Source organism: Elaeis guineensis, chromosome 12, assembly GCF_000442705.2.
Source record: "Elaeis guineensis isolate ETL-2024a chromosome 12, EG11, whole genome shotgun sequence".
Lineage (NCBI taxonomy): Eukaryota > Viridiplantae > Streptophyta > Magnoliopsida > Arecales > Arecaceae > Elaeis > Elaeis guineensis.
In genome coordinates, this window is record NC_026004.2 from 26,313,728 (window position 1) to 26,326,604 (window position 12,877).

Consider the following 12,877-nt stretch of genomic DNA (forward strand, 5'->3'; position numbering starts at 1 on the left):
TGATAGTTATAATAGATAGTTCTATAGAAATTTAGATTTATTTCAAATGATTTTCAACGATTAGTTTTTGTTCCCTAATAGCTAAAAATGGCTAGTTTGATTTTTTTTTTAATAAGATTTAAAAGCTTCCAAATATAATCAGGAGCCAAGAGAAAGAAAGAAAAAAGTAAAAAAACTCAAGTTCTTGATGAAGACTTTGAATTCTTGAGTAAGTCAAAAAGAGAAGATTCAAGAGCATTTATTGAGTGAGCTACCTTAAGTGCATCCATAATAATCTTCAAAGAAGCCTCTAATTGATTGAAAAAAAGAAGTTCAAGCTTCAACAAGTATTCATCATCAACTTCAACCGAGCTTCAATGAGTTTTATTCTTCTCATGCTCTTACTTCTTATTTCTAATTTCTATTATGTATCTTGTTTCTTTACAATTTTTTTGAAATAAAAACTTATGGGATAGACTTATCCAAATCCATAATTAGATATTATATTGACTAAGTCTATGGATGATTTAGTTGGAAAGACTTTGGTTGATTTTTTATACAAAATCAACTAGATTGATTGTGAGTCCCCTAAAATAATCGATTGGATTGATTGTGAGCCTACTTAAATAATCGATTGGGTTGATTGTGAGCCAAGTTAAAACAATCATGCTATAATCAAGAGGATTATAGTGAAATTCTTAAATAGAAAAACTTGAGAAATGGATGTAGGTACTGGATTTGGCACCGAACCACTATAAATTATTGTATTTATGTTGCTTATTCTAGTTCTTATATTATACTTTAATTTATTATTTATTTTACTGTGCATACTTATTGGTCTTACCTTACACTATTTAGTTTATTTTTATTAAGCACATACTTATCTTAAGATTACAAAATTTTTAGGAAAAACTCAATTCAACCCCTTTCTTGGGTTGTTACATCTAGACAACAATTGGTATCAAAATAGATACTTTTTTATCTTTTATAGACCTAATTGTTTAGAGCTCAAGATTAATGGTAACTCTTAGAATGTCTTTTGATGAAGGATACTTTTTTGTAAGACCACCTCTTTTTTGTGGATTTGATTATATTTTAGAAAGCTAAAATAAAAATTTTTATTCAAGTACAATACTATGATTTATGAAATATTATAGTACATAGTACACACACTACTAAAATTTTTGATGGAGTTCAAGTTCTTAAACATGAAAATGAATGGAACAATAAAGAAATAAAATTAGCTCAATTGAATGTAAATACGATAAATATATTTTGTTGTGCTCTTGATGAACATTAGTTTAATAGAATATAAATATGTTCTTCTACTATAAAAAATTTAAATATATTGGAAACAATTTATGAAGACACTAATAAAATGAAAGAATCAAAAATTCGTATGCTAACACATGAATATAAAATATTTTAAATGAAATTCTATGAATTTATTTTTGATATATTTTCAAGACTTACAAATATTATTAATGATCTAAATTTATTGAAAAAAATCTTATACTAATACTAATCTTGTGAGAAAGATTTTTAAATCTTTGTCCAGACCTTAGGAAGCAAAAGTGACAACTATTTAAGAGACAAACGATCTAATTAGCTATCTTTGAGAGAGCTCTTGGATTTTCTCATAAACCACAAGCAAATCATGATAAATTAAGATGAAAAAGATAGCAATAAGAGAGAAAATATTAGCATTCAAGTTCTCAAATTAGAAAGATAACATAAAAATTGAGAAATTCAGTGAAGAAGACAAAGACTTATTACTAATCATCAAAAAATTTAAAAACTTTGTGAAGGTGATGAAGAAGAAGAAACTAGAAAGAAAAAATAAAGCTTCAACTAAGGAGGAGACAATCAAGAAAAAGAAGAAGGCAACTTGGAGTGACAGCGAAGACTTCATCTTCAAGAAAAAAGAATAAAAGATAAATAATTTGTGCTTTATGGCACAAAAGGATGAGGAATACTCTGAAAACCCACTAATTTTATTTTTGATAAATTATAAGAAGCATTTGTGAGTTGACAGATATTTTAAAAATACTGGGATATAGAAATAAAGAACTTAAAAAAGAAAAGAAGCCATGATACTGTGTAGCACCCAGTCAATATACTGCTCAATTTGGGATTCTATAACTATTTACTTTATACTCCCAAGTGTTATAAAAATATTTATTTCTAAATTATTAATATTTGTTATGATATAACATGCAGACTTGACTGGTTAATTTGAATATGAAATATGTTTACCGTTCCCCCACCCCCCCAAGAGGAGAAGGGGAAATGGGTTGAGTTATTGTTTTTTTTTTCTTTTTGGTAATGAGGGCACTTAAGGTAAGAGCATGGGTCATGCTAGTAAGTTGAAGTATTTCTCCATGTGTATGTATATTTAAGAAAACATCTCTATATAATAAGACTCTGATTTGATTTTATTCTTCCATAACTGTGGAATACCTTCAAAATATCTTTGGAAAAAAAAATCATAACTTGGCTTAAAAGTTGGGTTTGTACTTCATGAGTTAATTGATTAGTGTCAGTTTAGAGAGAGATATTCTAAAGTTTGGATAAACCTTCCAGAGGCTTCTGTGGAAAATATTTTTCATTATTCTTTTTATAATATGTAATTATTTATTTGAAAAATCAGATATTAGATTTTGTATAGCACTTTCAGTCTTCACTTTCTATTGGCATCAGTGGTTTTATATTTTTCCTTAATGTTCTTTCTAAATCTCAATCTTCCAAATTAAAAAATATTATCCCTTATATAATTTTTTTGGCTAGCTTTTTCAAATTTGCGTATGGTAAGTGTCTATGAATGACCATTGGAAGGGTTAGCTCTTATTGTCGAGTTATCCTTCTACTAATCTTTTGGATGTATAGAAGAGATTTATGCATAGTAAAAGTCACGTGGTTAACAATTTTGTTAGAATGGGCCAAATTCACTTATTTTCATAGTTAAGAATATGCTTCCACCTATATATAAATAAATATATTTTTATTTCTATAAATTATATATAAATATGGAAACAAATGAGTATGGTTAGAAATAACACAATATGTTATACATATAATCCAAGCAAAATTGATCATTCAATATTAGTAATAGAATATTTTTCAGAAAATGAGATTAAGTATTAGTAGAATGACAATATCGTGAAAAAAACCATCCAATAATGTAGCACAAAGGATAAAAAAGAATAGAAATAAATGATGAATATCCCTATTTCTTTATCAACAAAATATTCACAAATTTCGAAGCATAATTATAGGAAATCCAAAAAATTAATATTCAAAAAGTACCAAATAAAACTATAATAGAAGGAATAAAAAAAATATATGACCACATTCATCATATGTATATGCGCAAAAGAAAATATTTTTATCCTAGAAATAACTTTACTGATATAAAGCTACTCTCCACAAGCACCACCTACAAAAGAAAAATAATTATCCTAATAAACCACATGCAAATACTAAAATAATTAAAAAAAAGGTAACTCATCATGAATAAATTCTATATAAACCTTATATATCTAATATCACCCTTCAGAATTTATGTGTTGATCTCTTTCCTAAAAAAATCCTATACATATAATATCTTATAAAAATACTTTTTTGAAAAGGACTTATGGTTTGATTTTTGTCCAGATTATTTTTTTAATAAAAAATATATTACTAAAGAAGAGAGGTTAGTAAGATTGCCATGTGCTCCACGCACAGGAGCAACAACGATCCAAGCCTTCCTTTAAACTCCTCTCTCTTGATAAAAAAGGAAAATTCTAACCCCAAATCCTCATCAACCGCCTTACTGTCTCCCTCTCTCAGTCTACCTACACTTTACCTCCTAATAATCGTGCCATCACCCCCCTTTTCAGGTTTACACCCTCTTCCTCACCCACCCCCCTCCTCTTCAACCCTAATCAGCCTCTTATATTTCAATTGTCTTCTTCTCCATGGCATCACTGCACTGCAACCCTTAAAGCTCTTCAAGAGCTTGAGGAAATACATCGATCCCTTCGACGTCATTCCAAGGTAAGAGGGCCTAAATTCGACCTCTGCAGTCTTTTTTTTCTTCTCCTTCCTGATCCCTCTCATTCATTATTTTTTCTCCAATCCTATACCGCTCTTCTCCTCTATTCTTCCCCCAAAAAAACCCACATCCCTCTCTTCTTTCAAATCTTTACTCATCCTACTCTTCAGCTTTCACCTTATAATCTTCTTCCTTTCTCTAGATATTTTTCCAAACCCTAACCCCAAATGAGGAAAAAAAATCTGAGGTTCCCTAATCTTCTTCCCAAAATATTTGAAAAAAAATATGAAAATTTGAGTTTTTTCTCCTTTCCTTGTGTAGTCTTTTTCCAATCCTTGCCTTCCCCTAACACTTTTTTTTAAGAAAAAAAGCTTTGCTCTCCCCTAGTAGCATCGCCTTTAATTTTTTTCTTCTGCATCCATTCCTCTTTCATCATTTTTTTCATTAAACAAACCAACATCAAAAATTATTGCAGCACGATTAAATATTTTACAAAAAAAATTCAACCATGGCACTACATGTTCTTTAATCTTCCAACTTTGTTTAGAATATATTTTTTTTAAAAAAAAAAAATTAGCTGTATCGATCTCTATGTATCCTGGCTTTCTCTGTTTATCTATTTGATCTAGTTCCTCCTCTATTCATCAACACCTATAATAAAAAAGGGTGATATCTGCCATATATCTCTTAATACCGTGAGAAAAAATGGAAAAGGAAACAAAATTGCACCCTTTTTTTTCTCTATTCTTCTATTTTATTTTGTCTTTCTTTTTGATTACATTTCTTTGACCTACCTTTATCATTTTATGGCTGTCAAAATAGAGAAACGGAAGGCTATTTAAAATGGCAACCCTCCTATTGTTTCTTCACCCTCATCTTTTATGGGAAGAGGAAGGCTGCTCTACTGGGAGCAATCCTAAGAAATAAAAAAAAGGCCGAGGACGTGTGCTGCACTTCCCCCCTTTGGTGAGGAGAAATAGAGGTGAGACATATGCACTGCATGTGGATGATCTGCTCCACATTATCTGAGGTGATAGTATAGATCTTCTCTTGATCTCAAAATGATCTGCTACCGATGAGCTTTGGATTTCATCCTTTCACAACATCTGAGCCTATCTCAACTGGATTAGCCAATCCAACCATCCGATATGGGTGACTGAATGTGGATGCAGTATATGTGGCAGCAAAGGTAACCCTAATTTTTTTTACTTTCATTTTGGTTCCACAAATATCGTATAACCTTAATTTTTTTTTCCTGAAGGAGGATCAAATTAGGATTGTTACATCACATCATATTCAAAGCACAATACATCAAACCTTGAGAGAAGAATTGCGAAGAATCATGAGGTCCTCATCTATAGTAGAAGAATAGCACAGCGTGATCCACTGCCCTACTCATCTATAACAGAAGAACAACACGATTTGGAGAGAGAAAATATGGCACTTTCTTCGATCAACACATGTCACCTATTGTACTCTCCTTTAATATATTTGTATATACATATAATATCTTACAAAAATACTTTTTTTTTGAAAAGATTTATGGGCTAACTTTTATCCAGATTATTTTCTTAATCAAAAATTTATTATTAAAGAAGAGAGATCAGCTAATTGCTACATGCTCCATGCATAGGAGCAACAACGATCCAAGCCTTTCTTTTAAACCCCTCTCTCTCTCTTGACAAAAAAAGAAAATCCTAACCCCAAATCCTCACCGTCTTGCTTTCCTTCCTCACTCCACCTCCTTCCTTCCATCCCCTCCTGTTCAACCCTAATTATCCCTTTATGCTTCAACTATCTACTTCTCCATAGCATCACTGCACTGAAAATTCATTGTACCATAACCTTCAAAGCCTTTCAAGAGTCTGAGTAAATATGTCAGCCCCTCTTATGCCATTTCAAGGTAAGAGGGCCTAACCTCAACCTCTATAGTTATTTTTTCTTCCCTTTTCTTATCCCTCTTATTCATTTTTTTCGATCCCATACTACTCTTCTCCTCCATTCTCCAAAAAAAAAAACACATCCCTCTTTTCTTTTAGATCCCCACTCATCCCATTCTCCAGCCTTCACCTTATAATTCTCTTCTTTTCCATGGATATTTCTCCAAACCATAATCCCAAATGAGGAAAAAATATAGGATTTTCTAAGCTTCTCCCCAAAATATTTGAAAAAAAAAACTAAAAAAAATATTTTTTCTCCTTCCCTTACCGTCATTTTTCAATCTTTGCTTCCCCCTTAACATTTTTTAAGAAAAAAAAGCTGCTCTCCCCTAGCAACATCGCCTTAAATTTTTTTTTTTGCTTCTATATCCATTCCTCTTTCATCATTTTTTTCATTAAATAAACCAACATCAAAAATTATAGCAGCATGATTAAATATTTTACAAAAAAAATTCCACCCTATAACACATGTTCTTTGATCTTCTAACTTTATTGGGAATATTTTTTTAAAAGAAAATTGGTTGTATCGATCTTAATATGTCTTGGCTTTCCTTATTTACCTATTTGACCTAGCTCCTCCCCTATCCGTTGACACCTATAAAAAAAGGGTGATGTCCACTATGCGTCCCATAATATAAAGAGAAAAAAATGGAAAAGGAAAAAAAAATCACACCCTTTTTTTCTTATTCTTCTATTTTATTTTGTCTTTCTTTTCGATTATATTTCTTCAACTTACCTTTACCATTTTATGGACGTCAAAATGAAAAAGTGGAAGGCTGTTTAAAACAACAACCCCTATTATTTTTTCTATTGAAAAAATATGTCCTAAAGTCAATCGTCTGGATGATTGTGCTACTTGTAATTTGTATATGAATTATAAAATAATAAAAATTATTTGATAAATTCATCGTAAGGTGTACATCTTTCTTAATAAACTCCAATGTTATAATGAAATTCTTAAAACTATTTACTATCGATAAAAGAAGATTTATCATAGAGTTCTTAAACTTGTTCGTGACTAAATGATACATTATTACTAGGATAATAATATTTATCAAGTATAAATCATTGTGTGCCATATGGACTGATTTTCGTAACCAAGAAGTATGGAGACATTGATATGGTATACAGGTGAGATGTAAGAGTACATCATCACTGAACAGTGATCAAACTGTGGAGCACTCTGCTGTCTAGAGTAGCTCGCGAAGGATATGGACATAAGTGTCCCTCCGATCTGAGATTACTATAGTGACTTGCAAGCAACTCACTATATTTTGGTGTCAGACTATTTATATTTCTAATACAGTGATGGAAGGCTACTGGATACAATCAAATACTTGTGAAGTCGGTGTGTGAGTTAAGATGGGATTGACCCCTCCATATTATAAAAGTAAATGTATCACTGTGTTTCAATTGAGCAAAATCTTGGTCAGGGTAATCTTTGTGAGGAGTCATAAGATTTAAAAAGATTAAAATACAATATGGATAACTATTCTAGGATTGACAGTTAACCCTAAGTCACCTTGAACATTAGGGTTAAAGAGATGAATTATGCGGTAACCATGTCCCAGGTTCTTGAATGTTGCTTTACAAATTATTCAACATTATCCGATCATCGGATATCATTATTAGATGGTCACTTCGATTGGTATAGAAAGTTATTTCTATGCAACCGGCTTAGTGTTCAAATCTATGGGGTCACACATAATAGAAGTTTCAATTTGATCTGATGGTTGATTGACGATTGAGAATCATTGAAGGGTATAATTGTTAATATGATTGATGATTAATCTTATGCAAAGGTTGCAATAAATAATTTACTAAGGGTTAGTAAATTATAGAAAGAATTAATTAGCAATTGGATTGCTAATTGGCTCAATTTGATTGAGCAATAAAGTTTGGATCAAGTCTAATTGAATTGGATTCAATTAGGTTCGATCCGATTAGGTTATTAGATGACCTAATCACTAAGAGAGATTAGTTTCTGATTTGATCAAGACTTAGGATCAATTAATTTTTGATTTGATTAGGATTTAATTGAGGTAGTTTCATAAATTTATTTGGTTCAAATCAGATTGGTTTTGGTTTGGATCCAAAATCGGAAACTACCTAGAGTCCAAGTGTATGGGACTACTCTCTTGCGCCACCTCTCCTAATGACACCACTACTCATGCAAGAATGGTTTTTGCATGAGGTTTCTCCATGCAAAAGAGAGTTTCTGCTCCTCCTTTCTTAACGTCCAAAGTTGGGATAAAATTTGATTTTAAGGTATGTTCAAATTGTGTTTGAATTTGATTCCTTATATGGATAAGTTTTGATCTCATCCAAATATCTTGCCACCCACTATTATTTCCTCTTGTTTTGTGCAACAAATATGAGAAGGATTTCAACGTGTGAAACCCGATATTTTCACTGTGAAAGAGAGAGGGTGGCGTGAGCATTGGATTTGGATAAGGAAGTTTTGGATTTGATTTAAAACTTCCTTATCAAGACAAGTTTGTTTCATCCCAACCACTCCTTTCTGCCACCTATCAAAACCACTTCTTTTGTGCGGCAAAAAGCAGGAGGTTTTTACTGTGGAAACAACTAAGGGGCATGAGGTTTTTATTAGCGTGAGAAAGGGCTTCTCAATGCTAGGAAAAAAATTAAGTGGGGTGGGTCCTAGAGTCCTTCTAGACATGGACTCCTAACTAACCCTAATTATTAGGGATAAAAAGGGGGGCACCTCTCATGCAAATCTCGCGAGTGAATATTAGATTTTGGTGTGTGAAAACCAGAAGGGAGCCTCCCTTCTTGAGAGGTCTCTTGGGCATGAGAAAATTAGAGGAGAAGGTCTTCTCTCTTGGGTGTGGGTTCCTCTTTCTTGGAGCTAGAGTTTCGGTGAGAAAAAAAATCAAGAGAGAAGGAGTTCTCCCTTGCCTTCTTCCATCAATCTCTTTTTCCTCCATTGATCAGCCACAAAGGGCCTCTGTAAGGAGCCAGCACTCCAAGAAGGTCGATCCGATCATGCTTCATATGGATATCTGTAAAGACCGGATGCGTGTGTGGCTAGGAGCAACATACAATCCTTCGATCTTCAGCTGCAGTGATCTTCGATCTGCACTCAGGTATAGAGATCCGATCTCTATCATATTAGATTAGATCTAATATTTTAGATATTATTTTCAGATTATGCATATATGTTTTATGTAATAAGATCCATACTTAGGCGGTTGTAGATTAGATCTAGTGCATAGTAAATTAAATTGTTTAATCTAGTTGCTTCCGCTGCAAGAATTTTTTTTAAGATCCATGCATGAACTACCCTAGCTTTCTTTCATCTTCATCCTAATCTTTTATGGGAAGAAAAAGACTGCTCTTCTAGGACCAACCCAGAAAAAAGAAAGGTCGAGAAGCCCGTGCTGCACCTCTCCCCACTGATGAGGAGAAATAAGGACGAGACATGTGCACTGCATGTGGATGATCTGCTTCAGATTATCTGAGATGACAGCATAGATCTTCTCCTGATCTGTTGCTAATGAGCTTTGGATTTCATCCTCGCATAACATCCAGGCCCGTCTCTATTGGATCAGCCGATCCAACCATCTGATGTAGGTGACCGGACATGGATGCAACTCACGTGGGATCAAAGGTAACTCTGATTTTTTTCTACTTCCATTTCGGTTCCACAGATGTCATATAACCTCGATTTTTTTCTTAAAGGATGATCAAATTAGGATTGATATGTCACATCATATTCAAAGCATGTCATATGAAGTCTTGAGAGAAGAATTGTGAAGAATCATGAGATTCTCATCTATGATAGAAGAATAACACAGCATGATTTAGCACCCTACTCATCTACGATAGAAGAACAATGAGATTCGGAGAGAGAAAATATGGCAACTTCTTCAATCGACATGTGTCATCTGTTTTACTCCCCTTTAATGTATTTGTATTAATATCTGTTTTAAATATGTACTGCCTCGGAATTAAGAAAAAGCATTTGAATCAAATTTGCTATGTTGGTTGCTTGATATCATGGATGCAAAATAAACTTTGGACCTATATAACAAGAGGTGCTACTAGGTTGGTTTCAACACTGAACTCAGTACATAACGTATGGTTTGGTTCATGTTGGTCCCGATATATTACTCATTTTGGATGATAAACATGTATCATATAGTCAAGTCAGATTTTTCTCCTTTTTATTTGGTAATTTTGGTCAGAATTGGGTTTGCCATTGTTGGAGATACCCAATCCAATGTGAAACTTAGCCAACTCAAACTTGGTCATGCTTCTTCCACTATGATCACCCAACAGACGCTAATCTTTGATAGAACTTGCTCTAATTTCTAAGTTTATCCGGTCTAAATTATGCTCATGTAAGAGATCGTTGGTTGTGCCTATTTCAAGTTAGTTGATCAAATATAAGTTAGTCCTTAATCTTAAATATTAGTAGAGTCCAACCAAAGACTATATGAAATTCCTTACCAATTCTTCTGTTGTGTAATATTTCAACTTTTCCGTTAATTGTCCGATTTAGCAGAATCTACTCCCAGATCTTGTACCACGTATGGAAAGTACTGCCGTAACTGGATCTAATATGATGGCAATATTTCACAAAAAAGAAAAGAAAAAAAAGAGAGATGGCAATAAATGGCTGTGAAATCCCTCTAATTGAGGTTTGCCAACCTACTAAGATTGTGTAAAAGGAGACGGCAAGTTTAAAGAACAGAGCTCACCTAGGGGAACTCCTATGCCATTTCAAGTTCTCCTTTGTCCATGTCCACAGTCTAGATGTGAAGGATGAGATAGCTGCTAGATTTGTTCCTAATGACATCTGCTCTTAAATCTTCCAGCACAATCTCTTCATAATCTCAGATATGTGGTATGTTTGCCAACATTGGCTACGTATCATAAGTTATAACCAACCCTATCTTCATCGATACACATCTTGTCGGATCCCAAGTCGATCAATGTCCTAATTTGAGAGGAAACACTACCTGTTCATCCATAGGTGTCTGAAGTTTAGTTTATGTTCATGAATGAAGGTGCATTGGAGTTTCAGGATCTGAACAATGTTTCCAAGTCCAAGGCTCATGGCTCTTTTAATGGTCTAGTTCTGCTACATCGAAAGAAAGATTCCTTCTGAAGTTTCAGTGTGCAATCCGGCAAGTAGGCATTTTCCAAGGTCTCTTGCCTTCAGTGCTGCCAAACTTGGCTATGTGGATGGTAGCATTCGCTTTAATGCTTCCACTAGGAAGTATATAATAGTCATCTTCCATAGCAAACACTATATAGATCCTGACTGCAGGTACTTCAGTTGCAGTGTTCTAAACCTTGGCCTTGGCTTGGCAGCATGGAAAGCATTCTTCAACCTTCGCTTGCATGAAGAACCAATCTCGGTGAATGGAAAGCCGTATTGGCACAGTGATGCTGAGACTTAGCAAACAGTTTCAATTGATATCCATGGCGAGAATGGTTTCACCATCAATCTTGCTGAAGATATCATCAAATTATTTGACCATTGTAGGCTAATGAGAGCGGCAGTACCATCCAAATTCATGGAATTGGAAGGTTATCTATCTCTTGCTGTGGAGGTCAATGCAAACTTGTATGATATAAGGGTCCCAGAAGACAAATAGGGGATGGATTGGACAAGGAAGCATCAGGCCTGTATGCTAATCTATTTGACAGGCTTATGCTACAAGAAAATATCACCCTAATGAAGTTTGAGGAACGTGGAAATAGTAATCTTTTGGATAAATCGCAAGCATTGTAATAGTTGTTTTACATGTGATGTGATGCATGGCAAGTTCAAAGAGCCAAAAAAAGAGTGCCCGGAGCCAAATAACATAAAAGTAACAGTCTTCAGTGCTCATGGTGGTAGCCTCGCCTCAAATGGAAAATGAACAATTTTACCTTCAAACGGTACAGAAGAATTGCTTGGCAAGTTTCCTTTAGATTATGAGCCAGTCGATGTGCTATATTTTTCACTTTTGTTATTGGAAATTCTGAGCAATTGTTGGATTACAAGTACAGTGGCTCATTTATTTTTGCCAGCCTTCTTTTTTTTTGGATTGGGGGGAAGGGTGGGATTGGGGGTTAAATAAATGCATTAGGTAATATACTGCAGGCAACTATTTCAACTATTACAACATGCTCTGGAATCTCTTTACTCTCATTAAGAAGGTGGTGGATTAATTTCTGGGCTGCACCAATACAAAGACAAGTATGGAAGCACCGGCACAAAGACGAGGGTTGGGCCAAGAACTTGCTTCCAAATGGAGAAGCAGTGGGATCATTGGGATAAAATCAATTTGTCAATTGAACATAATGCTTTAGACTTTTTAGATTCTCAAAATATTGAAGTAGTTGTTAGAATAGGGATCTCTTAAATTAATGGTGTAGGATCATACGTTCATGGAGATCAAACATCAATCAGTCCATCAACATTGTATCATGGAAAATTTTGAATGACATTGTGAAGCCCTTTCCTGATTAACACGCATCGTAAGTGCACTATAACATAACTACTCAAAACAATTTTATTGCCTTTTCTTCTGTCTGCTTGCAAAGTATTAATTGTAGGCAATTGCAAGCAATTTTGTGGTCATCTAAATTCAGTAATGGTTTCATGCAAGTTATCAGCGATACTCATGGTTTAGGTTCATACCTTTATTGGAGGCCAATCTACAGTTTGCATTTTTTCATGTTGAATAACAATTATCTAGAAGACAAGCCAACGATTTGCACTCTTGGACAAAAATCGTAGCTGCCTGAATTGAGCTACACAAACTAATCAAAGGTGTGGAACTTCATAGAAAGTTCATTAATTTGTTCGTGAGTCTGTGTTGAATTTTCCGCATGAAAAAATGATCAATTTTCTTTCACGGCCTCAACTGTTGGATTGTATTGTGTACAGATTTTAAAGCACGAC

The 12,877-nt window shown here is 33.8% G+C and overlaps 1 long non-coding RNA gene across 1 annotated transcript; it reads left to right on the plus strand.

Annotated features, from left to right (window-relative positions):
* Positions 1-8,675: 8,675 nt before the first annotated feature.
* On the plus strand, positions 8,676-9,971 carry LOC105054612 (uncharacterized). The gene is made up of 2 exons (XR_012135851.1): positions 8,676-9,586; positions 9,658-9,971. It is a non-coding gene; the product is annotated as an uncharacterized lncRNA (long non-coding RNA).
* The last annotated feature ends 2,906 nt before the right edge of the window (positions 9,972-12,877 follow it).